Source organism: Condylura cristata, unplaced genomic scaffold (assembly GCF_000260355.1).
Source record: "Condylura cristata isolate star-nosed mole 26May11 unplaced genomic scaffold, ConCri1.0 scaffold00010, whole genome shotgun sequence".
Lineage (NCBI taxonomy): Eukaryota > Metazoa > Chordata > Mammalia > Eulipotyphla > Talpidae > Condylura > Condylura cristata.
In genome coordinates, this window is record NW_004567111.1 from 56000178 (window position 1) to 56027344 (window position 27167).

Consider the following 27167-nt stretch of genomic DNA (forward strand, 5'->3'; position numbering starts at 1 on the left):
ATATATATATATATATATACAAGAACTGGGTGCAGGCCAGAGGTTCAGGAGTGTGAAAGGTTTTACAGAGACAGAGTGGGTAGCTGAACAGGAAGATCCCTGGAGAGTTCTGCTGTGCCATGTGGGTTAGTTCCCTGGTCAGGGGTCTAACTCTGGCAGCAGAGGCTGGTGATCACTTGATAGTGCTGAGACTTTAAACACTGAGCCACCAGGAAGGCCCTCCATTTCCTTTTCCTCAGGATGACTTCTGCATTTGATATCTTATGTGGTTCCATATAACTTTCGATATATTTTATATAGCTTCTTTTAAAATTATAATTGAAGTCCCTCCCTGGTGGCTCAGTGGGTTAGAGCACATCACTAAGAAGCTAAAACCAATTCAGCATGAGTTCAAGCCCCACCCCAAGGTGATCCACATGGTGTGGCAGACCTCTCCTGACCACTGGCTGTTCCCCTCAGCAGTGTACTTAGTTGATCTGCATGTTCTGTTCCCCACTCTGTCTCTGGTAAAGCCTCTCACCGCCCTGCATCTTTGGCCTGCACCCCAGTTCTGTATGCATAAATAATAAAATCTTTAAAAATAATAAAAATTAAAAAATAAAATTATAACTGGAATTAAAAAAAATACTACTAGTAAATTTTTACATCAATACTCCTAAATCCTGTTGATGATATATTCTTGATATGATAAGACACATTTTTTTTATCTCTGTAATCTTTCCCAACATAAAGCACTCTTAAGTAAAAAAGAGAAACATGACAAATAAATACTAATAGAAGGACATCCTATAATATAGCTGGTCATTACTTCTCAAAACTGTTGATATCCTCAAACAAAGGAAAAGCTGAGAAATACTACAGAAGTAGAATGAGGAAACATCATAACTGAGTGTTGTAGTGTTCTGTGTGATATCCTCAAATAGCAAAAGGACATTCTATAAAATATAAAGAAACCTAAATATACAATAGAATTTAGTTAATAATATTACATATAATCAGTGTATTATTATTGCAAATACCATATTTTAAATTGTAATAAGTGGACTGTACAAATGGAGGCTGTTAGTAATAAGATATACTGCCTATGAAAAGTGGATATATGGGAATTTTGAACTGTTTGTTCAATTTTTCTATAAGTCTGAAACTGTTCCATTGATAAAAAATATCATTTTTATAATATCAAAACATTTACATATTTTATATCCATACCAAAATCTATATAAAAATATGAAGTGCTTCAGAATAAATCTGACCAAATAATATATAGAATGTGCTCATTATAAAACACAGAACATTGATATACAAATTAAATAAGGACAAAATTAAGAAATTCCATTTTCTAGATTCTGATGTTCCAACTCCCCCAAATCATCCCATGAAATGCAAATTTCAGCAGAATTTTTTTGGGAATTGGCAAGCTGATTCTAAAATCTAATGAAAATTCAAGTGCTCTAGAATAGCAAATACTACTTTGCCAAAGAAGCTATAGTAGCTAACTAGAGCATATGAAGACATTTTATATCTACTATCTCCTCTAAAAATTATAGGAAAAATAGTGCCTGTAGGCTTAAGTTTTCTTGAATATTACCAAAAGTCATAAATTATTAAATAAAAATCCAGAAATTCAAATTAAGTATTTAAAAAATATTTATAAAGAAATATGCCACCAACTCGCCAAAAATATTTGTCAACGTGTATCTGATAAAGGGGTATGTAAAAAACATTTAAAAATTCATACTTAATAAGTAAACTAAAAATGGCAAAAATATTTAGACATTTTACCAAAATTACATATGCATAACATTTAAGGTAAAGATTCTCAATACCATTTGTTACTAGAAAATAATTTAACCATGAGATGCCATTACACACAAACTAAAACTTATAAAATTTAAAAGATTATTCACACCTAGCATTAGTGGACATGAGGAACAACTGGAACATGGTTGAGGAAAGCAAAATGGTATACTGCACTCTTACTTTGAAAGTCAATTTGGTGCTTTCTTAGTCAGTGAAGCATGCACCTACCATAAAAATCAACTGCCATTCAACTCTGAAGTATTTATTCAAGGGAATGAAAACATGTGTCCACAAAGAGACTTCATAGATATCTATAGAAACTTTATTTATAATAACCAAAAGCTTGAAATAACCCTCATGTCTGTAAACACTGATATTCATCTGATAAAATAGGTGCTATGACCATACAATGGCCTATGATTAAATAATGAAAATAATTAACTATTGATATTGTAGCAACATGGATAATTTGTTTTTCAGTGTTGAAGTACTTTAGTAGGATAGTGTATGGAGAGAAAGAAAATAAAAGGTAATAGTTTCCCAATAAAACACTCAAAGTCACCTATACCCTCATGGCTAAATCCCTATGTGGGGAAGCTGGGGCCCCAAAGCTTGCCAGAAGTCTAAGACACCTTCAGATTGAGGACCAGATTTTTTTTTGAATGAATGAATATAAAAAAGGATAAAATGAGTCAAGCAAGTCTGGGACAAAAGAAGCAAAATCAAAGTAGAATTCAAGTTAAAGGCTACTATTGTCAGCTTCCTCATAGTTCTCTTACCAACATCTCTTCAAAGTATCTCTACATGAATAACTTTTAAAATAATTATGCTGCATGAAAAAAAAAAACACAACAAGAACAAAAAGATATATACATTTCATTAGTCTAGAAAATATAATTGAACTTTAATGACAGAAAGTGGGGAATGGGAAAGACTTGCTTGGAACGGGGTAAGATGACTGGAGTTGAAAGGAGAGGAAATTACATAAAGGCATTAAGAAACTCTTCAGGGTAAACAATATTTTTATTTTCCTTATTGCAGTGAGAGTTTCATGTGCATACAATGTCATGTTATCAAATTCACACTTTTCTATATTCAATTAATTGTATATCAGTTATATCTCAGCAACGCTGAAGAATAAGAATTCATACATCTGACTATAACCATAGTTTCACTTGTCTTCCTTCACTTTACTTCATCAGCACTCCAATAGCTACAACCAGTACTTTGTCATTACCTAGAATACTTCCTATTTTGAATTCTCAACTTTAATACTTTGCTATATTTATACTACATGTCATTCCAAAATAAACATCCCCTTATTCTAAAGGAGTTCTAATTTTCAACCACTTCAAAACCCGTATCTCATCACCCAGACATTTTATGACTTTTCTGATTCTCTTCATCATTTCTAATAACACACTCCACAACCCTACATAGGGAAATTGATACTCACTGAAGACGACTATCCCAGACTCCAGTCCATTAATTATATGAATTCCAAATTACTTGTGCTTTAGCTTACTTCAGAATCTCTTACCCCTAAGCTTTTCTTTGCATTTCCTTTGTAAATCAAATTCTTGATTTGCATTTTGTTCAATCTCTATTTCCACCTTTGAAACTATATAAGGAATATTGAGTGCTGAGATAAATATTACATAAGAAATCTTGAATGGTCCTCCCTGGTGGTGCAGCGGGTTAAAGCACAGCACTATGAAGCTAAAGCCGCTTCCGCATGAGTTTGATTCCCGCTGCCCCGGAGGTAACCACACGGCGTGGCAGACCTCTCCTGGCCTGCCCGCTGCTCCTCTCAGCAGTGTACTTCGTTGATCTGCCTGTTCTGTTCCCCATTCTGTCTCTGGTGAAGCCTCTCACCGCCCCTGAGCCTCTGGCCTGTACCACATTTCTGTGTGCACAAATAAATAAATATTAAAAACAAACAAACAAACAAACAAATCTTGAACTCCTGATCACCTCACATACTTGCATCTGGGCCCTCCCTGGTGGCGCAATGGGTTAAAGCACAGCACTAAGAAGCTAAAGCCACTTCAGCATGAGTTTGATTCCCGCCCTGGAGGTGATCCACATGGCGCAGTAGACCTCTCCTGACCCACCCGCTGCTTCCCTCAGCAGTGTATTTCATCAATCTGCCTGTTCTACTCCCCACTCTGTCTCTGGTGAATCCTCTCACTGCCCGGTACCTCTGTCCTGTATCCCAGTTCTGTATGCATAAATAAATCTTTAAACAAACAAACAAAAAACCTGCATCCTCTCATTTGAGTGATGGCAGCTCATTTAATTCTTAATTAGGTCAAGCCATTCCTGAGAATTGTCCTTGCAATCTCTCTTTTTATTCTGGGTCCCTGCCAGCACTACTTCTTACATTAATTGAGAATTCAACCAATTCGTACTGCTTCTAAAACATTGCTATTTTGGTCTCAGCTACTACCTCTCTCACCTTGATTACCTCTCTCTCACCTTGATTTCTCTCTATCCTCTTGATCTTTCTCACCTTGATCAATGCCAGGCTCTCCTCTCTACTCCCCTGTGCATTAGCCAGAGTACACTTCTTCAATATGTAAGAATGCTCATGCCTCTGCTCAAAATACTGAAATATTCTCCTATATTTCTCAGAAGAAAATCAAAGTTCATACATGGTCTGAGCTTCTCTGCAGCATCTTCTTTGACATCACTTCCTACTCCTCCCCCTGCCCATCTTGCTTAATTATGCTTCTCTCCTTGACCATGTCTGTTACAGTCTTGGTCTGCACACTAAAATATTTGCTCCAGTGTCAACATGGCCCACTCACTCCCTCCTCCAGCTCTTTGCTCAGATACTATCATTCCAAATGAATCCATCTACCTCTATTCACAACCCACATCTAGTCCCTTATCTTGCTCTGTTTTCTTTATTGCTGTTCTACTTACCACTGTTACAAACTATATAATTTATTTATCTATTTTATTTCTTGTCAGTGTTTCATCAATAAAATATGAACAAAGGTATGTTTACTATTTTGTTTACAGTGTATCTCACATGACACAAAACATTCTCAGAACATGTAACATAAATTATTATGTGAGTTGAATGAGCAAATGAAATATTTTCTCCACATACATACTAGCCTATAAAAGGGTGGCTTGTGGGGTCAAATGTTGACTTCAAACTCTGTTCCATAAAGGTATTTTCTAAAGCATTAAATCTCTTTGTGCTTTGGTTCCCTCATCTATAAAATGGGGATGATTAGTATATATGCCTTATTGAATTATTATGAGGATTAAAAGAGTTAATAAATTTAAAGCAACTAAAATTATGACGAACATATAAACACTCAATAAATGTTAATTATTTCCTCTTCCATTACTCTCAAGAGCTAGTTAAAGTCTATAGTCTATTCCCATGCTAACTTCCCCATGTTCTCAAAGATGAACTTAACCTTGTTTGGCTGAATCAAATGCAGTGAATCAAGCAAAAATTCTTCCCCCTTAAGTTAAAATAAACTTCACCATGGACTGTGTTTCCTTCATTCTCTTTTGTTTTTCCTTCATTCTCTTTTGTCACAGTGCAAAGCATACCATCTTTCCAGAACCCTTGTTGTCAGTTATAAATAAATCTCTTCCACCTCTTCAAGAGCAGACTCCTGCTACTCATCCATCAACCTTAACTTCCATCTTTCCATTTCTCCTAGTTTCCATCTTAACACTTGTGCACATGCATACATGATCTCACACACACTTTCTTCCACATTCACTCAAAAAGTAAAATTATTTACTCAAACTGAAATAGTTTTCTAAATTCTACTTTTTCTCCTTTTATATAATAAAAGTTCTTTTTTAAAGGATTTATTTATTTATTTATTTATTTATTTATTTATTTATTTATTTATGCATACAGAACTGGGATACAGACCTGAGGTTCAGGGGCAGTGAGAGGATTCACCAGAGACAGAGTGGGGAGTAGAACAGGCAGATCAATGAAGTACACTACTGAGGGGAGCAGCGGGCAGGTCAGGAGAGGTCTGCTGTGCCATGTAGGTCACCTCTGGGGCAGGGATCCAACTCTCACTGAAGCGCTGCAGCTAGCTTGCAGTGTTGCATCCTAACCCATTTTGCCACCAGGGCCTGCAATAAAACTTCTTAACATAAAAGGTTATGTTGGCTACCCATACTTCTTCACTTTCCATGTTCTTTTCAACTTACTTTGTGGCATTCCTCCCATTCCCCAAGGTATGAGACCTCACCAAGGTCACTAATGTTTTCCATGTTTCTCAACCCAGTACTCAGTTTCTTCTCTAATTTGATAAGTCTGTGACAATGAAAATCACTCCTTGCTCATCATTTATGATGCCCAGTTTTGCTGTTTGACTTCTGAGCTCTCAGATTTGTCCATCTTGTCATTGATTTGTCATCTTCCTTTTTAAATGTCTGTTATTCTCTGGGTCTTTGCCTTTAGCTTGTCTCATTCAACACATGATTCTTTATCTAAACTCCCTGAGGCATTCATTAACCTTTTGGATTTTGGCTTCTCATATCTGAAAGAAGAGTCCAGATGTACATTTAATATCTCTCCTTAAATTAATCTAATACAGGGCCCTCCCTGGTGGCGCAGCGGGTTAAAGCACTGCACTGAGAATCAAAAGCCGCTTCCGCATGAGTTCGATTCCCGCCTGCCGGAGGTGACCACACGGTGTGGCAGACCTCTCCTGACCCGCCCGCTGCTCCCCTCAGCAGTGTACCTCTCGATCTACCTGTTCTGCTCTCCACTCTATCTCTGGTGAAGCCTCTCACCGCCCCTGAGCCTCTGGCCTGTACCCCAGTTCTGTATGTACAAATAAATAAATCTTTAAAAAAATTAATTAATTAATCTAATACAAATCATTAGGTCCCCAACTGGACCTTTTATCCGAATGTCCTCCTTCAATCTTCCATATCTCCTTGAGTATGCTACCAATCATCCATTTGCCCATAGCAGAAATTTGGCAGATGCTCAGATGTTTTTTTCTTTCTCACTTAGCCCTCACATTGAGGTACAAATTCCTATAGATTTTACCTTCTTAATATCCACTCATATGCATGCCACTCTCTCTATCCCCAAAGTCATTACCTTAATCCAGGCCCTCGTCACTTCTTGCCTGGATTACTGCAACTGCCTCCTAAATGTTATCATTGCCTCAAGTCTGGCTCAACTCCAATCCCTACTTCACACAGTTGCCAATATGTTACTTCTAAAATGAAAATCTGATCATGTAATTTTCCTGCTTAAATACCTTTAGTAGCCCCCATGTCTCCCAGGATAAAGTAAAACACTTTATTCTAACACTTGAGATACTTCATGTATGATGTCCACACACAGTCTACTTCCGTCTCCCCTGTACATTCACACAAATGCCTGACTTTCAGTACAACACTGCTTGAAGGTCACCAAACTCTATATAACATTCAAAAATGGGGTATGGAAAACACTCCCTTAACTGTTTCTCATTTTTGAGTCTTTATTTCACCTCTTCTGTTACTATGAAGCCATCTCTGATCAGCTCAGGAATAGTTAGGTATCCCCTCATTTTTACATCCCTTATAGAACACTAATTATTGACCTCAACTTTATACTGTAACTTTCAAATATTATTGTATTACATTATTTCACAATCATTTCAAGGCAGTGTTATCTCCTATTTTATTGTGAATAAATTGAGATTTTTAGAAGTTCTATAATGTGTCTAAGTTCACTTAAAAGTAACAAACTCAGCTGCCTCATCTCCAAAGCTAAAAAGGGTCCAAAACTGCACCAAGTTTGTTAATGGTTTGCTTACATTTTTATTTCTACCACACAATCTGTCACAGAAGGTAAGGTAAGAAAAATAATGAATAAATGCATAGGAAATACTGGTGACACTTAAAGGCCTCCATGTAAGCATGCTCTAAGTGAAGCCTTGGAAGTCCAAGTAAAAATCTAAGTTACAATGGAGAATTGAAATTGCAGTGGAAGGTAATCTGATGACAGGGGAATATCACCAGAATACAGCAATGGATAAGAAACAACAAAAACCATGGGATAGCCTTGATAATAAGGATGGCGGGAATTAAACAGAGGGAAACACAAAACAGATAAAAACCAAACAAACAAAAAACTGCCAAGTCTAATAATGTCTGTTGTTAGTTATATGAAACTAATATTGGAAGCTAGAGAGAAAAGGAGGCTCCGTCCTTCTCTGCTCGTGATGTGACAGTCTGACCATTACCTATCTTAGTCTGAATGATTTTGATCAAGAGCAGAATAAAGCAGCTTTCTCTCCACAAGAAAGCCCTCACTTCTTTCCCATGAAAGGGTGCCTTCCACATTCCTAATAGTAGCAGGGTTAGAAATTGTGATCTACCTTCTTGTCACATAGGACACTCACTAGGAGATCGCTAATGCCTGAATTTGTTTACATGTGATATTGAGAAATAAAGTATAAAAAATTTCAGCCATATACTAAGTAACAAATTAAAGAGCAAGATATGAGTTTCTTGCTCCCTATTTTTAAAATTTTTGGATTGAAAGAAATTAATGTGAAAAAGATCTGTTCTAATATTTGTACTTTTGGAAAGAACAGCACAGGAGATTTCTATTACATTGTGAAAAATACAATGATTTCTTCAAACTTCCCCATGGTTCTTTCTGCCTCATTCTTTTACTTTTAAACACATGAGTTGTTTATACCCAAATGTTCAGGCCTTGTGTGTGCTCTTTGGCAGAAAGCTGTACTTTTGTGGAAAATCCTCGCCCTTCTTGCACGTCCCCTCTTTGACATAACAAATGTTTCTCCGTCTAAAGCACTGGGGAGGTTTGATCCTGGGTTGTGAGTCACCCTCCAGGGGAATGTCTTACAAGGCTTGGAAGTCCAACTTGCCCAATAGACTTTCTTAAATATTACAGTTTTCTCTCACACACTGTTCTTAATTTAATTAGGTAATGGAAGGCCAATAGCAAAGAAATCTGCCCAGCCTTTAAAAAATGAAAAGTGTGTGAGCTGTAGAAAATGAAAATAAGGATGAAAAGGCCTTTTCCAATACCACCTGGCTCCCTGCCCATGCCTCATCACTTGTCCTTGAGAGCCGTTTAAGCTCTTCATGGCAGGATCCTGCCCAGCAACACAGTCAGCCAGTTGCAGGATTGTAGAATTTCTTGCTAAATTTAGTACCAGATTCCCCTGCACTGCTTCAATTTGTCCTGATTCACCTCCTTCTGCCTTTGCCAAGCTGAGCGATGCAGCAGAGACACGAGCATCTAAAGCAGGCAGGCATTGCAGGTGGCAAGCTGGTTCCAAGTTGGAATTCATGTGACTTTGCCTTTTTTGCTGAGAGAGGGAGGGAGACCACGACATAATGATGGAAAAAAAGGAAGAAACAAACAAATAGGGAAGTCCAGTCCTCTGGAATATTTTCTTTTTTCTTTACATATTGGTTTGTTATGAATGTTTTCGTTTTTCCTTTTAATCTCGGACTCATCAAATGTGAAAGTCTGTCCCAGAGACAAGGATTTGTAGTCATGTGCATCCAGGGCAGGAATCAGAGCCCTTCCGTGGGAGCACACAACTGGACACACATCAGGTGGAACGAGTCACCCCCAGAACCAATGTGTCCTACACAGTTGAGGTCACACCAGGTTTACCTTCAGAAAGAAATTGATTCTATGAGAGGATACTCCTGTGGGAGCCAGGTGATTTCTCACTCTTTCAATGATTATTGTTATTATTATTATTATTATTATTATTATTATTATTATTATATATTTTTATTTTTACATTGTTCTTCATTTTGTGCATTTTTTCCATTTAAGTTGTAATCCCCATGGGCTTCCCACCAGTAGTTCACCCACGTGCGATCACCACATTCCAGTGCACTCTTCCCATCCCAGTTATGACTCCACTTCCCCCTTTCCACCTCCATAAAATGTCTCTGATTTATAGTTGTTCATTGTTTTTATTTTTACTCTATTACATTTGTTTCTATCGCTCCCCCCCAATCCCTTACACTTCTGCTATGAGTGAAACCATTCAGTGTGTGTGTGTGTGTGTGTGTGTGTGTGTATGTGTTTTCCTGGTTTATTTCACTAAGCATGACCCCTTTAAGCTCCATCCATGTTGCTGCAAAAAGCATAAGTTTATCTTTTTTGATTGCTGAGTAATATTCCATTGTGTATTTGTACCACATCATTTTAATTCAGTCTTCTATTTTTGGGTATTTGGATTGACTTCACATCTTCCTTAATAGAGCAGCAATAAACATAGAGGTGCAGGTGTCCTTTTGCATCAGTGTTTTTATGTCCTTTGGGTATATCCTAGGTGTGGGATTGCTGAGTCATATCAATGATTTTTAACAATCTTCTCATGGGTCATTTCCTAGACTGACTTTATGACACTTCTCCTCAACTACAGGATGTAAGCTCTTAAATGTGGACCCTTTCTCACCAGACTTTATATGGAAGTACCATCTTCCATGTTGCAGTTACTGCATTAAAAGAAAAGATAGTCCCAAGAATGTACTATTCTAACATGGGGCATCAACACACACACACCCATTAACTCAATTGATTTAAGTATTGGGTACTGGAGCTAAGATTGCACATCCAATCATGCATCCCCAAGCAACCCAACAAGATCCACAGGCCCAGACTATTTATATCATTAATCCCTAAAATATCCTTGGTATAAAAGTTTAGTCATAGTACTATCTCTCTATATTTTTCAGGAAATAATTATGTACTTGAATATAATCAACCAGTAGCAAGGTGTATTCATAACAGTTACATCTTCAGTCCTGGAAAAAGCAACCCAAACCTTACTGCCATGGAAAATGTATAAAGCATATAATGAGGTCATACACTGCACATTGGCTGATACCCTTCTTTCATATCTCTTCTTTCCGTTTCCATTACTATGGCAATTGTGGAGTGATATTCCTAGAACAATGACAATTACTATAAAAGGATCATAATTAGTATTATTACTTCTCTCATGAATGATATGATAATTTCTAGTACATGTGTAAGCAGTTACCCCTAATACAATTATGCATGGACCTAGCCATGTGTTTCTTCTATTTAATTACCACTAGAGGATCTTTAGCAGGACAAGTAATACAAGATTGGAAATATTTTTCCTGTAGCATAAGTAAATGGGGAGGGATGGGTAGGAGAGAAAAAAGTGATCTCATTTAGTCACACAAACTTGAAGAAACAAATACCTCCTTTCAATCTGGTCTCAAAACCTTATAAAGAAATTCAGGGTAACCAGCATCACTGTAGATGGTTTTCCCACCATGAAAACTGACTGCTGTTTCCTGTGATAATTGGTGGAAAATTGGTAAATAAACTGAAAATTGTCTATTTTGAAATAATTGAAACTAAAAATTAACTTTCTTTAGGCAAAAGCAGCAGGGATAGTATAGATTTGATATCAAAAAGGGTAAATATTGCTGAATTTCAATGAAATTTTACAAGTTTCCCTCAAATGAAATCATAGCCAAACATATTTTCTGAATATTTTATTATCAGATCATCAGAGTTTAGGATGGGAGAAGAGAGGAAGAGCATTAATAGTAGGCCCTCACTCCTGCTGAAAAGAAACAAACCAGGTATATTTGTGAGTAAAGTAATTACTTGCCTTTTCTCTTTGTCAAATTTTTAACTGGTATCACTATTAACAGCTTTAGGCTTGTTCTTCCTCATCAAACAATTGTGAACAATCCTTCTAATTCCATTTAGGAGGCAAGGCATGGCATTATTTAGGGAAGGCCACCCCAAGAACACTAAAGGTGTTGTTATATGAAAGAAAACTCACAAACTAAAAATATTTAAATTTTTCAAAAGCTTTCCAATTCTGGAATTTTTACAGTTCTTCATGCCCTCACAGGTACACTTGGTATCAAACACAAACATGAGGTCTTTAAATTTTTTAAGTGAATATGTTATCAATAGACACAAATACTACTTCAATGTACCAGGATAGCATCCATTTAGTAAACACTTTTAATCAGATATCTTATGCTCAGAATTATTGTAAGCACTGACAATGCAGCCCAGTAACAAAGGTATTTTCCCCCTTCACAAAGATTTGATCCTGTAGAAAAAATAGTGAACAAGCAACTCTCAGATGAATAAGGAATATCATAAAACCCAAGTACACAGAATGATTTAGGTTTCAGCCAGATAAAGTGAAGCTTTTTTGTTCAGAATGACTTCCCTAGCAAGGAAAGACTTTTACATTGAGATTTACAGAATCAAAGAAGAGAAAAAGAGAAGAAATTCTAGAAAGGTCACCTGTTAGAAAGGATGGAGCAGTATTATTAGATGAATTTGGAGACTGATAGAGACTGGGTCTCAGAGATACTTGTTAGTCATGTTGAGGTCTGAATGTAATTACATGTACATATTTTCTGCTGTGAGGGGAGGTGGCCATCAACACAATCTGTATAAAGTGGAATTTTTGTACATGAGAATCATAGCCTCTTAGAATTGAATGATACCTTAGTAGATAAATATCCCAAATGTTCATTTATTAGAAATTTCCTCTCTGAACACACCCTACAGTGTGTGTTCATCACCCTTTACACAGAGTTCAAATTGTTAGAAATGTCTTTCAGTCCAAACCTGCTTCCTTGTAACTTCCACCATATTTATGCCCTCTGGAGTTTTACAGAATCATTCTCAGCCTTTCCCAAGCTTCTCAAATGTTTAAACAACTATCTTGTCCCCAATATCCCTTCTCTCCCACAGGCTAAAAATGCCTAATTCTACCACTATTACTCTTCACATTATATCCTTATAAACCCTTTCTCCATTTGACTTATGTTTCTCAGGATAGGCTTTAATTTGTCTAGAGAAAATAAACTATATTTTTACCTTTGAAAATAAATTTAAACATGTAAACTGAATTATTAACCTGTTTTGCTTTTATATAATTTCTTTGTCTTCCAATATTAAATCTGGCACACTTGACTTTTTAGCACAACAAATTGTTTTTGGGTAGTAATTCATATTTAAGGGCTTGATACAATATCTTGTACAATAACTATTAAAAATCATCAACAGCTGACTGGCCTTTATTTGTTTCTGAGTAAATGAGACGGTTTAGCAGACTTTACAAAAATCTGAATGAGTTCGTGCAATGACAGACAAATTTCTTCAGGAAAACTAGTGTTAACACATCTGCTGACCTCTGAGAGCAGCAGAAGTCAGTGAATCTGCCACAGCTGAGGAAACACAACTTCAGACAAAATGTATCACTGCAGAAATGATCAGAGTGGTCCATTCAATTCCATCACAAAATGGTATTTTTATTACTATATCCTGCAGCCCCCACTAACCAAGAATCATCCCAAATGTGGACATTTTCTGGTCATTTATCACCACAAAGCTTCCAAGAGGTGAATGAGTGATGGGGGGAGGGGCAACAATTTTTTAATTTGTTCCGTTTTCCATTTCTATTAAAATTTCTCTAAAATTGCTACTCAGAAATAGGTTTATCAAAATAAAAGATAAAACTCTATTGATTCTTCTCAGCTTCATGAAAAAGGCATGCAAAGTAAGTGAAAAACTGATACATGTTGCATGTGTGGCAAGACGATAAAACAATAAATCCAAAATGCATTACTGCCCCTGTAATCATTGAAAACAAGCAAAAATAATAAAGATACTTGTTCAGGAAAAAGATAAGCACCAAGTAAAATCATGTATTTTTTTAAAGATTTATTTATTTATGCATACAAGAACTGGCATCTAGGTCAGAGGTTTGGGGGAATGAGAGGATTCACCAGAGACAGAGTGGGGAGCAGAGAAGGCAGATTGACTGAAAAACACCACTTAGGGGAGCAGCCTATGAGACAGAAGCGATCTCAGCATCCTGGCTGGAGACTGAACTTGTGGGTCAACATCCTGGATGGGGATGAAGCTTGTGCTGCAGTGCCTGAGGATAACGTCATAATGCTGAGACTTAGCCTTTTTACTACCAGGGAGGACCAATTAAAATAACTTAACATGAATAATAGTTTGTTCATGATGATTTTCCTCAAGTCTTTGACTTGGCATTTTTATTTCAAGTCATATTCAATATATTGCATCAGAATGTTTTGTTAACTTATAAAGGTAATACAAACAGTCATGTAACACAAAAACTTTGGAAAAGGAGTCAGAAGGCTCTAGAGGAAAGAAACAGGCTGTGTCCTCTAACTTGTCAGTAGAGAAAGGGGAACTAAAGAGAGACAGAGGAACCAAAAGAAAGAAAAAAAGTAGAATGAAGTAGAGAAAGGAGAGAGCCAAGAACCAGAGTGAAAAGGATGACCAAGAGACAACTTTTCTCCTATCATTATTCTGTAAACTCTCCTAAATCCCCATTGTGGTTTTTCACAGAAACCCACTTATTTTATTAAAGTTCTAAAAACAAAACAAAAAAAAAGACCTCCAGAGCTTATTTGGAATCTTTCAATTTCCCTTATTTTTTGTATCGATATCCAAAATGGCAGCCATCAACTTTTAAGAAATGAGAATGAAAGAGAAAAAGGATTCATAGTTGGTGTAAATCCAAATGCAAAATTGACAGCTTCTAAAGTAGCTCTAAGAATCACACTTAACTCTCAAAGGTAAAACAAAGGTGGAAGCTGTCAGGGAATGAAATGCCTTGACCTCTACATGACTGTTAATGGCAGGTCTGTCCTCTTACCCAGAGAGCATGAACTGAGACTGAAATACATTTGAGATCATTATAAATATAGTAACTAAGCCAAGAATAATACTATATTGGTTTAATGATTCTTCCCGTTCAATTAACACCATCAGAACCAATTTAGCAAGAAGCCAATGCACATGCCACAAAACTAAACCACGCTGCCCAATAAGATAAGAGACTCTAAAAGACATGGAAAAATTACATAATTTTAAAATAAAATGAATATCTTCCACATCTACAATGAAAGCATGAAAGAAATTAAGTTTCATTAAATTTAAAATATATACATTCTTTGAATGAAGTTTAAAACATATACATACATAAAGTGTTTCAAACTATGACATTAAAATACAAGTACGATGCTTAGCTACCTCAAGACATTCCTCCTTGAGTTAGACATTTTGTTTCCCAAACAACGTGGCTTTTCTTCTTTCTAAAATGCTATATTATGGGCCTCCCTGGTGGCCAAGAGTTTAAGTCTTAGCCTTAATATGATGACTTGAGTTTGATTTCCTTTCAGGGAGGTGACCCACATGGCACAGGAGACCTCTCCTGTCTTGCCTGCTGCTCCCCTCAGCTGTGTATTTTGGTAGATTTGTTTGTTCTGTTCCCCACTCTTTCTCTGGTTTTTCTCACCCCCACAACTCTGGTTTACACCCCATTTCTATGCAATGAATGAATGAATGAATGAATGAATGGATAAAATCTTTTAAAATAAATAAATAAATGCTAAGTTGTGAAAAAGTTATAAAATTATTGGATTGTTGAGATTGTTATTTCAAAATATCTCAAAAACTGACCTGTCATGGGTCTGCAAAACCTAAATTTGCCTTTATTGTTTCGCTTTCTCCTCTTTTTTATTATTGTAATTTTTAGTTTAGGATCTATTGTTTTCATTGTAGATATATAAAGAGAATTTTAAAGATCTAATCATACACAAATTGATTTTGATGAAATAACTAAATTTAGTAGTGATTTTAAAGCTATAAAAATTTCATTCAAAATATTTGTGACTTTGATATCTTAAAATGTACAGTCCACTTTATAATTAAATTTATAATGTACTGAGAATAAAGTTGTTCTTACTTAACAAAACAAGAAATTGAATTCTTATTCAATTACCATTTTTTTTTTTAAAGATTTATTTATTTGTACATACAGAACTGGGGTACAGGCCAGAGGCTCAGGGGTGGTGAGAGGTTTCACCAGAGACAGAGTGGGGAGCAGAACAGGCAGATCCACGAAATACACTGCTGAGGGGAGCAGCGGGCAGGTCAGGAGAGGTCTGCCACACCATGTGGTCACCTCCGGGGCAGGCAGGAATCGAACTCATGCGGAAATGGCTTTAGCTTTTCAGTGCAGTGCTTTAACCCACTGCGCCACCAGGGAGGGCCTCAATTACCATTTTTAAGTTTCAATATAAATTCAGAATTTAATTATCTGTGAATGAGACTTCAAAAATTCATTTTCTGTAGGAACAGATAAAAATAAAAGTTTAACCTTTTGGTGAATTAAAATAGTTACATACTAAAAAAATAAATGTTATTAATATCTATTTCTCAGAAAAAGGAACTGATGCTAAATAACACAAATGAATGATTTTTTTAAAAATATATAATAGTTAATTTTTATAACATTTTGTGCCTTTTTCCATCTCAGTTGTAATCCTTGAGGGCTTCCCACCACCAATTCACCTGTGTGCCATCACCATAATCCAGTGCACTTCCTCCCCCACCCCATTTTTTATCCCATTCTCTACTCACCCCTATAAAATGTTTCTGATATATAATTGTTCATTATTCTTATTATTTTCTCCCCTGGTCCTTTATACTCCTGCTATGAGTAAAATCATCTGTTTTTTTTTTTCCTTTTCTTTCTGGATTATTTCACTAAGCATGATCCCTTCCAGCTCCATCCATGTTGCTGCAAAAGGCAAGGGTTTATCTTTTTTTGATTGCTGAGTAATATTCCCTTATATATATGTACCACATCTTTTTAATTCAGTCATCTACTTTTGGACATTTGGGTTGTTTCTATGTCTTTCCTATTGTAAATAATGCATCAATAAACATGGGGTGCAAGTATCTTTTTGAATCAGTGTTTTTGTGTCTTTTGGGTAGATACCTAGGAGTGGGATTGCTGGGGCATACGGAAGTTCCATTTTTAGCAGTTTGAGAAACCTCCAAACAGCTTTCCATAGTGGTTGTACTAGTTTGCATTCCTACAAGCTGAATGCTTTTTTTGTAGTCATTTTCAGAGAAAGAAAGTGCCAAGAAGTGGGTATGTGTCAGTATAGATGATTAAAATTTCATTTTGTGATATCACTTCCTCCTCTAAAAAAGTTTGAGCCTTAGACACATGATTCAGGAGGGACTAGCATTTCTACAGACTATAAAAACATCATACTAAGTCATCATTTTGATTTTTCCAAATTTCCAAGTTACCTTGGTTGAAATACTCTGAGATGTTTCATATTGCTATACTACTCATATTGTAATTTATACCAAATGACTCATACAAATGAAGTTGTTTCCAAATATGATAATTTTAAATCTTCATCCTTTCTCAATATGTAGTGTTCTTAAAGAGTGGCACTTTCCTCTTAGAGTTGTGACAGCCAATTAAAACAAGCACACTGCCCACATTCTCAAATTCACCATCTTTCTTCATTGTCCCCAGGAGGTTCTAGTGTGCAAAGGTATGGTTTATCCATATTGAATGTCTTAAAATCCTGATTTATTTTCTAGATTCCCACTAATTCCAACTCTGTGGTTGATGGCAATAAAGTAGGAAAATTAGTGAATGAGTCATTCCTATCAAGAGTTTACAGAAGATTTTGGTTAGGGGCCTAAACTTTTCTTCATCCAAACAAGAGCAAAAGGGTAGGGATTACATCATAAAAGATGGTGGAGTAGAAAGCTCCACTGGTGGTGAGGAAATGAAGAATGTCCACATGTGGAGGAGTAAAAATGTAACCCCAAATTTACATAGACATGTAAATAATGAACAGATTTAATTTTTAAAAAGTTTTTTTTCTATGCACCAGGAATAAACAATCCCAAAAGGAGATAATTCCTTCTGTGATAGCATTTAAACAATAGAATACATAGGAATAAATAAAGTCTAAAAGATGAAAGACACACAGAAAACTAGAACACATTGCTGAAATAATTAAAAGGAGACTTAAGGAAATTGAAAACTTCCTAAGTTCATGGGTGAAAAATATTGATAACTTGGAAATAGTTATTGTTAAAATATCTAGTGATTATAATGAGTTTACACTTTGAAATGACTAATAATTTTTGTCTCAAAAATTAAAAAAAAAAGTTAAATAATAGCATGAAGTCCATAACTAACCTTGGGAATTTCTAATGAATTTGATCTGAAAATATGCTCTGACCAAAGAAAACAATGCTGGAAATTAAATTAATGTTGACATAGCAACATTGCTAAAGTGGCCATATTCAATATTGAATATGGAATACATATTGATTATGGGATATAGTAAGAAGCTGGATTCCTCATCCTCAAAAACACATAAACAGAAAGCACAGTTAGCGAATGTTTAAGGAATACAATTCAAGCATACATAATTTACTTAACTGAACTACCTCATCAAGGTGGCCCAGGCCAGACGGCTGCACATGGACTTCTTTCCCAGGTGGAAACATGTTGTAAGTGTGTGTATCTGTGGTACATTCAAAACAAAGACTGTATATCTACTATAATGTCAAGAAATGTAACCAAGAAAAATAAGTAAATTATTTTAATCTCTTAAAGAAATAAAAATGGATTAGCTATAAGGAAGAATAGAGATATAACTCTATTAGTACATGCTTTTGCCAAAGAAGGACTATTCCCTAACCTAGACCTGCATGCATTATGTCCAGGACAATTTCAAACGAATCAGATGTGTAGAGTTCTACATCAATGTGTAGACATCAAGGCAATAACTTAGAAAAGTTTTTCTTTCAACTTGTACTATGTTTGGCATGAATTTTCTTCAGGTATGCTATATAAAGGATATTTAAGTAGACACACACATACACTCTTCAACATCACATCATCACTCTTAGCAGTATTTCACCTAAACTATAAATGCCCAGAAATACACATATATACATGTGTATATACATATGTATATGTGTGTGTGTATGTGTATATATATATATGTGTGTGTGCATAGATAATATATATGTATAATGTGTATATAATGTAAATATATGCATATATAATATATATGTGTGTGTGTAATATGTGTATATATATAATGTAAAAAATGTTTTTTTAGTCACCACTCATTTATCATGAGAGCTTCAATACCTCAGAGTTAATAAATATAACATCCATTTTATACACATACACATAAACAAAGACTATTATATTTGCTATGTTTTTCATGTTTTTTAAAAAATATCAAAGTAGATACTAAATATTAAAATAATAAATGATTGTTTTGCTATTTATATCTTTGTCTTTTAAAATATTGGCATTGTTGATTGTTCTGCTTTTAGATGGAGACCTCATGAAATATCTAATGAAAGAGATGTAAAGACATGCAAAGGAATCGGATCAAGATTTCACATCTCTTCCTAAATTCTATTTTGTAGTCCATGAAGCCTTAATTTTCTTACAGATGTCTTTAAAGGTCAAGCATCATTTTTGGTGAACAGTATCTTGTCTAGATAAGTATCATATATTAATCAATAGCAGTAATTCCTTTTGTGATCTGTGATATAATGCATGTTTAGCGAATCCCTACTTGTGTTTTTATTGTTCAAAATCAGTGAAAAACTATTTATTTAAGCCTGTGTTATAGTGTTAGACATTTTACACCTATTTTATAGTGTCTCAATGTCTTCATTGATATTAGTCTTCTCTCTCAATTTAGTAATATTTTCAAATGTAAACAGTTAAAGGAAATTATTAAAATGCCATTAATAATCTTATGTATAGATTGTTCAGATTATAGCAAGTCCTTTGGCTATGTAGCACACAAATAATGTTTTATGTTATATGTCAACACTATTAATAATACAGGGCAGCAAAAGGCACTAAAACTGGCCAAGAACACTGCCCAAACAGTTTATTGGTCATTGTCCGAATTCCTCACCCACACACACTTGCAAGACTACTCAGGCTCAGGGAACGACAGTAATAGAATATATTTAACAAGCCAGGGGAAAACAAAGGACTACTCAGGCCAAAAATGGCTATTTACCTCACCGAAGGAGTGTCCAGTGATTTTCAATCTTAAACAAAAGCAGCTAAGATAGCATCTTCTTGCCACAGAAGACAGAGCTCCTCTCCCAAACAATAGGCTACATATCCAAGATGGCTTCTTCCTACCTCTGCTGACCTGAAGCACATGGCAGCCAGACTCTAGGCCAGGTTCCAACTCACCAAGAAAACAGAAGATGCAAAAGGAGACACTCCCAAAGCTGCCTGAATGCACCAGCACAGCACCAGACAAGTGACACTCAAGACAGCAACTGTAGTGACTGAATGATGTGACAAAGAGCCACACTCACACAGCTCAGTGAGGCACCTGACTCCCTCTTGGGATCTTCACGTTTTCTGCTTGGTTTAACAGCAGCAAAACTGGGAACAGTTTCAGTTGCTAAACTACTTGCAAAGCTTCCCAACTTTTCCCCTTTGAGGTTGGCTTCTTCACAGTCAGAGGCCCACTATAGCCTTCTGGAAGATTGTTAAGGTTGAGGCTGAAATCCACTGACCCCAAATGATAAAGAACTGAAAACCTTGAAGATTGAATGAATCCATGCCCCCTTCTGCAGTTCTTTGTTAATTATCGGTAACTCTACCCCCAAAATGCAATACTTTTTAACATTTTCCTTGTTGCTCTCTCTCTCCCACTAGCAAACATCTTCAGAGGGCACCTCCTGTAACAGTCTTTGGCTTCAGCCAAAGACAGATTAACCCCGCCATTTTTCAAGTTTCAAGATACTTTAAAGTTTCGCTTTAGGCAACAAATCATCATAACACAAGCTAACAGAACGTGTTCGAGAGATCTATGTCAGTGACAAAATTGCTGTCCCATATTATAAATAACCTCACTGAGTCAGCATCTACTTCCTGTTAGGCCAGGAAATAAACCTCATTTTAGTTCGCACTTTATAATTTGTATTTTCAAACTGAGGAAATGCAATGAATAGTTACTCATAGTGTGTCCATATTCTGCTTTTTCTATTTTTATGATTCAGGACACTTGAGAAGTTCTATTTTACTGATCTTTATAGTAGATCAGATTTGGTTTTCAGTTATTCTTTTTGTAATATTTTGCTGTACACATTTGATTCATTAAATTCAACTTTCATCTTTAGTGATGCATTCTTCCTATATTCCTTGGCTTATTTAGTTTCCCTTTTCTAACCTTATATAGTGATTGCCTATTTCTGTTGTGCCTTATATCTTTATTTTTACTATTTATTATTAATAACAAAGTAAACTTAAGTTCACCTCCATCAGGCAGTTTGAATTTTCTTGTTATTTCTTTCTAAGTAGTTTATGATTTCCTTTTCATTCTCTTTGCCCCAAAGATATTATAAGGGTCCATTGGTATTGAAGTAGTTGATAGTTCTAGTGACTTCTGAACAGACTCTGTGCACCAAAATCTAGCTCCTGAGCTTTCTTCATGGTTAAATAGTAATTTTTTTATATGTAAAAATCAAGCCAAAAATATTATAGCTATTATTGGGGAAATGAAAATTTATGTTCACAGATACAATTCTGATTATAGATTGTAATGGTCTTTGATTGCCCTGATTCTTACTGTTTGACCCACTAGATGTCTTCACTTTTAAGAATGTTTATTATATTTTCTTGTTTTAAATATTTTCTTATCACATATAGAATCTTTCATAGTTTTGTCTCATATATTTGGCTTCTATATTTTTGATGCATAGAAATATGAGATTGTTATGATTTCTTTTATGTATATAGTCAATATTCCTCTTTATTCTTGTTAGTGCTTAAACTTAAATGCAAAACTGTTATTTTAATAAGTTATGGTATCAATTATATATTATTTTTCCTGATTAATAAATTAGGGAGGAAATATTTACAAATAACCAAACTAATAAAAGCAGTATTTGTTTTTGTTTGTTTGTTTGTTTTTTAAAGAAAGAAGCAATTTGAAGCTTGGATTGAAGACACAATATACAATCACATATATAGCCAGTTCAGTAAATGTGGATGGATTGATGGCACAAAGGCGCTGGCTTTGCTGGTGGCATAGAGGTTAAGCCTCAACGTGATCAAGCTATCACCTCTTAGGGCAGAGTTACATCCCCAGCACCAGGTAGCCGACCCATATATGGCACAGAAAACCTCTCCTGTGCCCTGCTGCTCCCCTCAGCAGTATATATATATTTTTAAGATTATTTATGTGTACAGAACTGGGGTATAGGCCAGAGGAGTGGTGGGTGAGAAGATTCACCAGAGACAGAGTGGGAAGCAGAACAGGCAGATCGAGAAGTACACTGCTGAGGGGAGCGGCAGGCAGGTCAGGAGAGGTCTGCCTCGCCATTGGGTCAGCTCCCTGGTGGTGGATTGAATTGGTGCTGCAGTGCCTTCAGAGAGCTTTGTAATGCTGTGCTTTAACCCGCTGCACCACCAGGGAGAGCCCTTAGCAGTATATTTCAATAGATCTGCCTGTTCTGCTCCCCACTCCGCCCCTGGTGAATCCTCTCATCTTCCACACCTTTGGCCTACAAACTGGTTCTTCTGTGCATAGAAAAACAAATCTTAAAAAAATAAAATAAATGAATAAAGATGACTGGAATATCTGGAATATGCTATTTTTTAGGGCTTTTAATCATATGCTTAGAAATATACTACATTCAGAAGCATTGGATTACTGAATAAAGGATGAGATTAAAAATAAAATAAATAAATGAAGCGACAAATTTAATACCACACACAATAAATCAAATAACATGTTTGCAATTACATAATTTAAATAAATAAAACATGATTTTTAAAATTCATTTAATTATTTTTATTATTTATTTTTAATTGGTTCATTTTTATCAAGGTAATATTTGTTATAACACTGTATGTGATTAACTCTGCAGATAAATGTTAGCAGAAGATGCCCACCACCAAAGCACCAATAACCCTTTACCACAGCCCTTTGGGTCTCCTCACCCTATATTCCCCACCCCTACATGGTCCTCTGGTAGCCTCAAATAAAGAAAAAACATTGAATTACATAAGGAATTGAGCTCTATTAAAAATTATTGTGTTTTAAAAGTTATTTGAAATAGGAAAAAATTAAATCAACTTGTATACTTGTATATGATAGTATATGACTAACCACCTTAGTTTGAACTTTACCAAGTTATACAAATATCAGTGAAATGGTGACTTAGCCCACAACAGAACTATTTTTCCAGATCTGAATTTGATAATTGTTTTCAAAACAGCAATATGAATAAGCACCAGTGGTATCACAAAAAAAAACTTTTGTTAAAAATGTTTATGTACCTAAAAATGGAGCTTCTATATGTCCCATCAATACCACTTCTAGGCATCTACCCAAAGAACATAAAAATATTAATATGAAGGACATTGCATCCCTATGTTTATTGCTGCTCTATTTACAATAGGGAACATGTAGAATCAACTCAAATGCCAAAAATAGATGACTAGATCAAGAAGATGTAATACATATACACAAAGGAATATTATCCAGCAATCAAAAAGATAAACTCATGCTTTGGCAGCAACATGGATGAAGCTGGAAGGGATTATCCTTAGTTAAATAAATCAGAAGAAAAAGAAAAATACTGGATAGTTTCACAAATATCAGGAGCGTAAGGATTCAGGGGGGAAATAAAGCAATTTTAATACAGTAAAAATGAAAATCAATGAACAACTATGAACTAGAGACATTCTACAAGAAAAGGGTGGAGTGGAGAATAGGATCAAAACTGGGGTTGGAAGAACACACAAAACTATGGTGATGGCGCATGGTTGAGTTGATGGTAGAAAATCCATGGGGATTACCACAGAGATAAGAAAATGTACAAAATGAAAAATGATGTAAAAATCAATTAATTAAAAGTCAAAACAAGTATTTTCAGATCTTGTATTAATTACTTTAAAACTCTGAACAAAATTTCAAAGTATTATTCTCACCTCAAAAATAAGCAGCAGAAAATAATGATGTGATAGTTATGTGTTTAAAATATTCCAGGAACATGAAAGTAGTGTGAAGTACCCTTTGGGATTGTCCAGCTGACTAAAACCTGATAGGTAGGTTATTAATCAAGTCTAGAGATGAAAATGGGTTTTACCAGCAATAAATTTCTTTAATACTATATGAAATATCACACAAGACACTGTATCTTTCTTATGGTGATGAGTTTGTGTGTGTTTCTTTTTTGCTAGTTACTAAAGTCTCCACTTGGAATTCTCTTCGTTTGAGTCAGTTAACCTAATATTTCATTGGACTGTGGATCCAGACTCATGAATTTAATAATCTTAAGGTTTCCTGTAGGAACATTCAATCCTGGGATAGGAATAACTTTAAAGTGGAATTAGTAGCAATTATATTTATGATTACTTGAACAATAGTTGCACTCACCAGACTGAGGAAAAATTTTTTTTTGTATGCTGACCACCACCTTGAGGTGTGGTGGCACTAGAATAAAGTAGCAAGTAAAAGAGGCAAAAATAAATGGAATGTTCAATGATCTGAAAAGAGTGATGAGAAAATACTTTTTCAATACTCCTGAAAAAAAAATCATTTTAATCAATCCTATTTCCTGCTATTCTACTCTCAAAAGCAGTGCTGTAAAACAGGCCCTGAGCTGGCCAGCTATTTCACTGTGACATTCTCATACTTAAATTGGAGAGTAGTCTTCTCTGATTGCCTTACCTCACCTTGCCCCACAAATGAGTTTCCTTCTTATCTATTGGGAAAAAGTAATTTTTTTATATTTTTTTAAATATTTATTTGTGCATACCGAACTGGTACATGCCAGAGGCTCAGGGGCCATGAGAGGCTTCACCAGAGACAGAGTGGGGAGCAGAACAGGCAGATGGACGAAGTACACTGCTGGGGGGAGCAGCGGGCGGGTCAGGAGAGGTCTGCCACGCCATGTGGTCACCTCTGGGGGGGGCAAGCAGGAATCAAACTCATGCGGAAGTGGCTTTAGCTTCTCAGTGCTGTGCTTTAACCCGCTGCGCCACCAGGGAGGGCCCCGGAAAAAGTAATTTTTATTTTAAAAGAAATAGCATTTCTAACCAAATGAGTCATTTTCTTTTAGGCCATTTTCATTTAGGAAAGGGAAAATTTGCTTTGACATCTATATTATTTCAGACAACTGTATCATTAAAATATGCATTCTGTTTATTTCCTTACTGACTGTTTAATTATAAATGTAGTCATATTACTTCGGCTGATCTTATGTTTGACTGCAAAACAGAAATTGGAATGTGGTGGTCTACTAGAAGCATTAATTGGGTACTATTTAGTCCACCACACTGTAGTGCTAAGATGTTGCTTATAATTTACAATAGGGATTGTCAGTGTATGAAGTCCATAAATTCAGAGTAAGGACAAATGAATGAATAAATATTAGATTAACAGAAAGAGCCAGTCTACACAAATTCATATCCATTTCTTGCCAGCTTCTCATTTTCAAATATACATTAGTAGGAGAAATACATTTGTCACCTGGGAGATAAGGGCATGGAATCCAAATTTGCTTAGTCAGGGAATGTTTCTAGGACAGAACACGATTTCTGGATGATATTCCAGGGAACAAAATAGTTGGCAGGAGGGAGGATATTCACGGCACCAGAGATGTGCTCCATCTAACAAGAAGCTGTTATCTAGCAGGTATTTAATGTTGAAAGTACAAATGTTGAAAGTGCACAATGCACAGCAAGTGCCCCAGACAAATGATGTGAAGACTGACATGAGTAATTGAAAACCAATGCAATAAAATGATTTCAACCCTGCTTGTGTGTGGCCTTGAATAAGTTCTTTTCTTTTTACATTTGAAAGTCTTCATCTAGAAACTCCATAGGATAATGTTGACATGGCTATGTTTGAAGAAATATTAAATAAGGGAATAATTGTAAATATTAGTTGGTATCTGTGGACGATTCAATATGTGCCTTATATTTATTGGCTCATTTGATCTTTTTGATTGTCTAATTAGGGAAGTACTATTATTCATGCCCTCTTGCAGATGTAGAGGCGAAGAAATTTATCCCTGCTTATGTTTCTACTAGGTTTTGCTGTTAGTTGTCTTCCCAGGCAATTCATTCCCTCATGTTTCACAGGACCCTATTCATTGGGAAAATACAATCACAATATATTCTCCAGTTGGCTAGAAGTTTGCTATAATTCTTCTTAGCCCTTTGGTTTTGTTTCAAGTCATCCTAAATAAAAAATTTCAGGACATGTGTGATATTAAGTGTTTTGTTTAATAAATGATTAAGCACTTTGATATTTACTTAATACAATTATGAAGAGATACAATTTTTCTATACCCTTTCTCTTCCATAAACTTCTATGACTGACTTGACAATATGTCATTCCTCTAACTCTTCTCTCCACTTACTGAGATGTGTTAGGAGAGTTATGTAACTGGACTGTAGTGATGTAAAATCACAATGTACATTAGTAGGAGAAACATAATAATGCTGATCCTCCTGTTTGCAATTCAATCACTTGTTATGCACTAAGAAAGCCAAGCATAAGTTGTCAATCAATTTCAGATTGACAAAACTCAAGCTTGTTTATTACTTTTTTTATAGATTTATTTATTTATGCATACAGAACTGGGGTACAGGCCAGAGGTGCAGGTGTTGATGAGAGGATTCACCAGACACATTAGGAGCATAACAGGCAGATCAACAAAGCACACTGCTGAGGGGAGCAGTGGGCAGGTCAGTAGAGGTCTGCCACCCTGTGGATCACCTCCTGGGTGGGGATCGCACTCATACTGAAGCGACTTTAGCTTCTTAATGCTATGTTTTAACTTGCTGCACCACCAGGGACGGGCGGTTGAGAGATTTTTTAAGGGAAAAGTATTAAAATATAAATAACAAAAGACACAGTCTAAGATGTCAAATTCAAACAGTAAATTTGTGTGATAAACTCTGAAGCCAATAATAAAAGGCTCCTAAATTGACAAAGGCAGAAGTCCAATAGGATAATCAGAGCAAATACTTTTGATCCTAAATGCAAATGACTTGCTTGAAGACTAAATGGAAAATACAGTGATAATTAATTCTCAATTTTGGCTTATTCTGAGGTAGGTATTAACAAGATCAAGGATTTGGGATTCAGAGCACTTCAGTTCCAATCTTTGCTGAATCATTCTAAATTCTAGGATGTCATTTAACCTTTGTACGCTTCACTGCCTTCATTTATAGAGTAGAAAGAATGTGTCTCTGTTAGAGGCTGTTATGTTGCATAAGAAATAGGGGTTGCCTGGTACATTATAGGTACTCATATCTCTTTTTCTCACTCCATGTTATGAAGTAGAAAGATAACTAATATTAAAAATAAGGAAATGTACCAGAATGCCATAAAAATGTTAAAATTTAATTCCAGATTCATATACTCAATATCTACTATGTCCAGACAATATGGCCAAGTGCTACATGGATGTGGGAAAACAG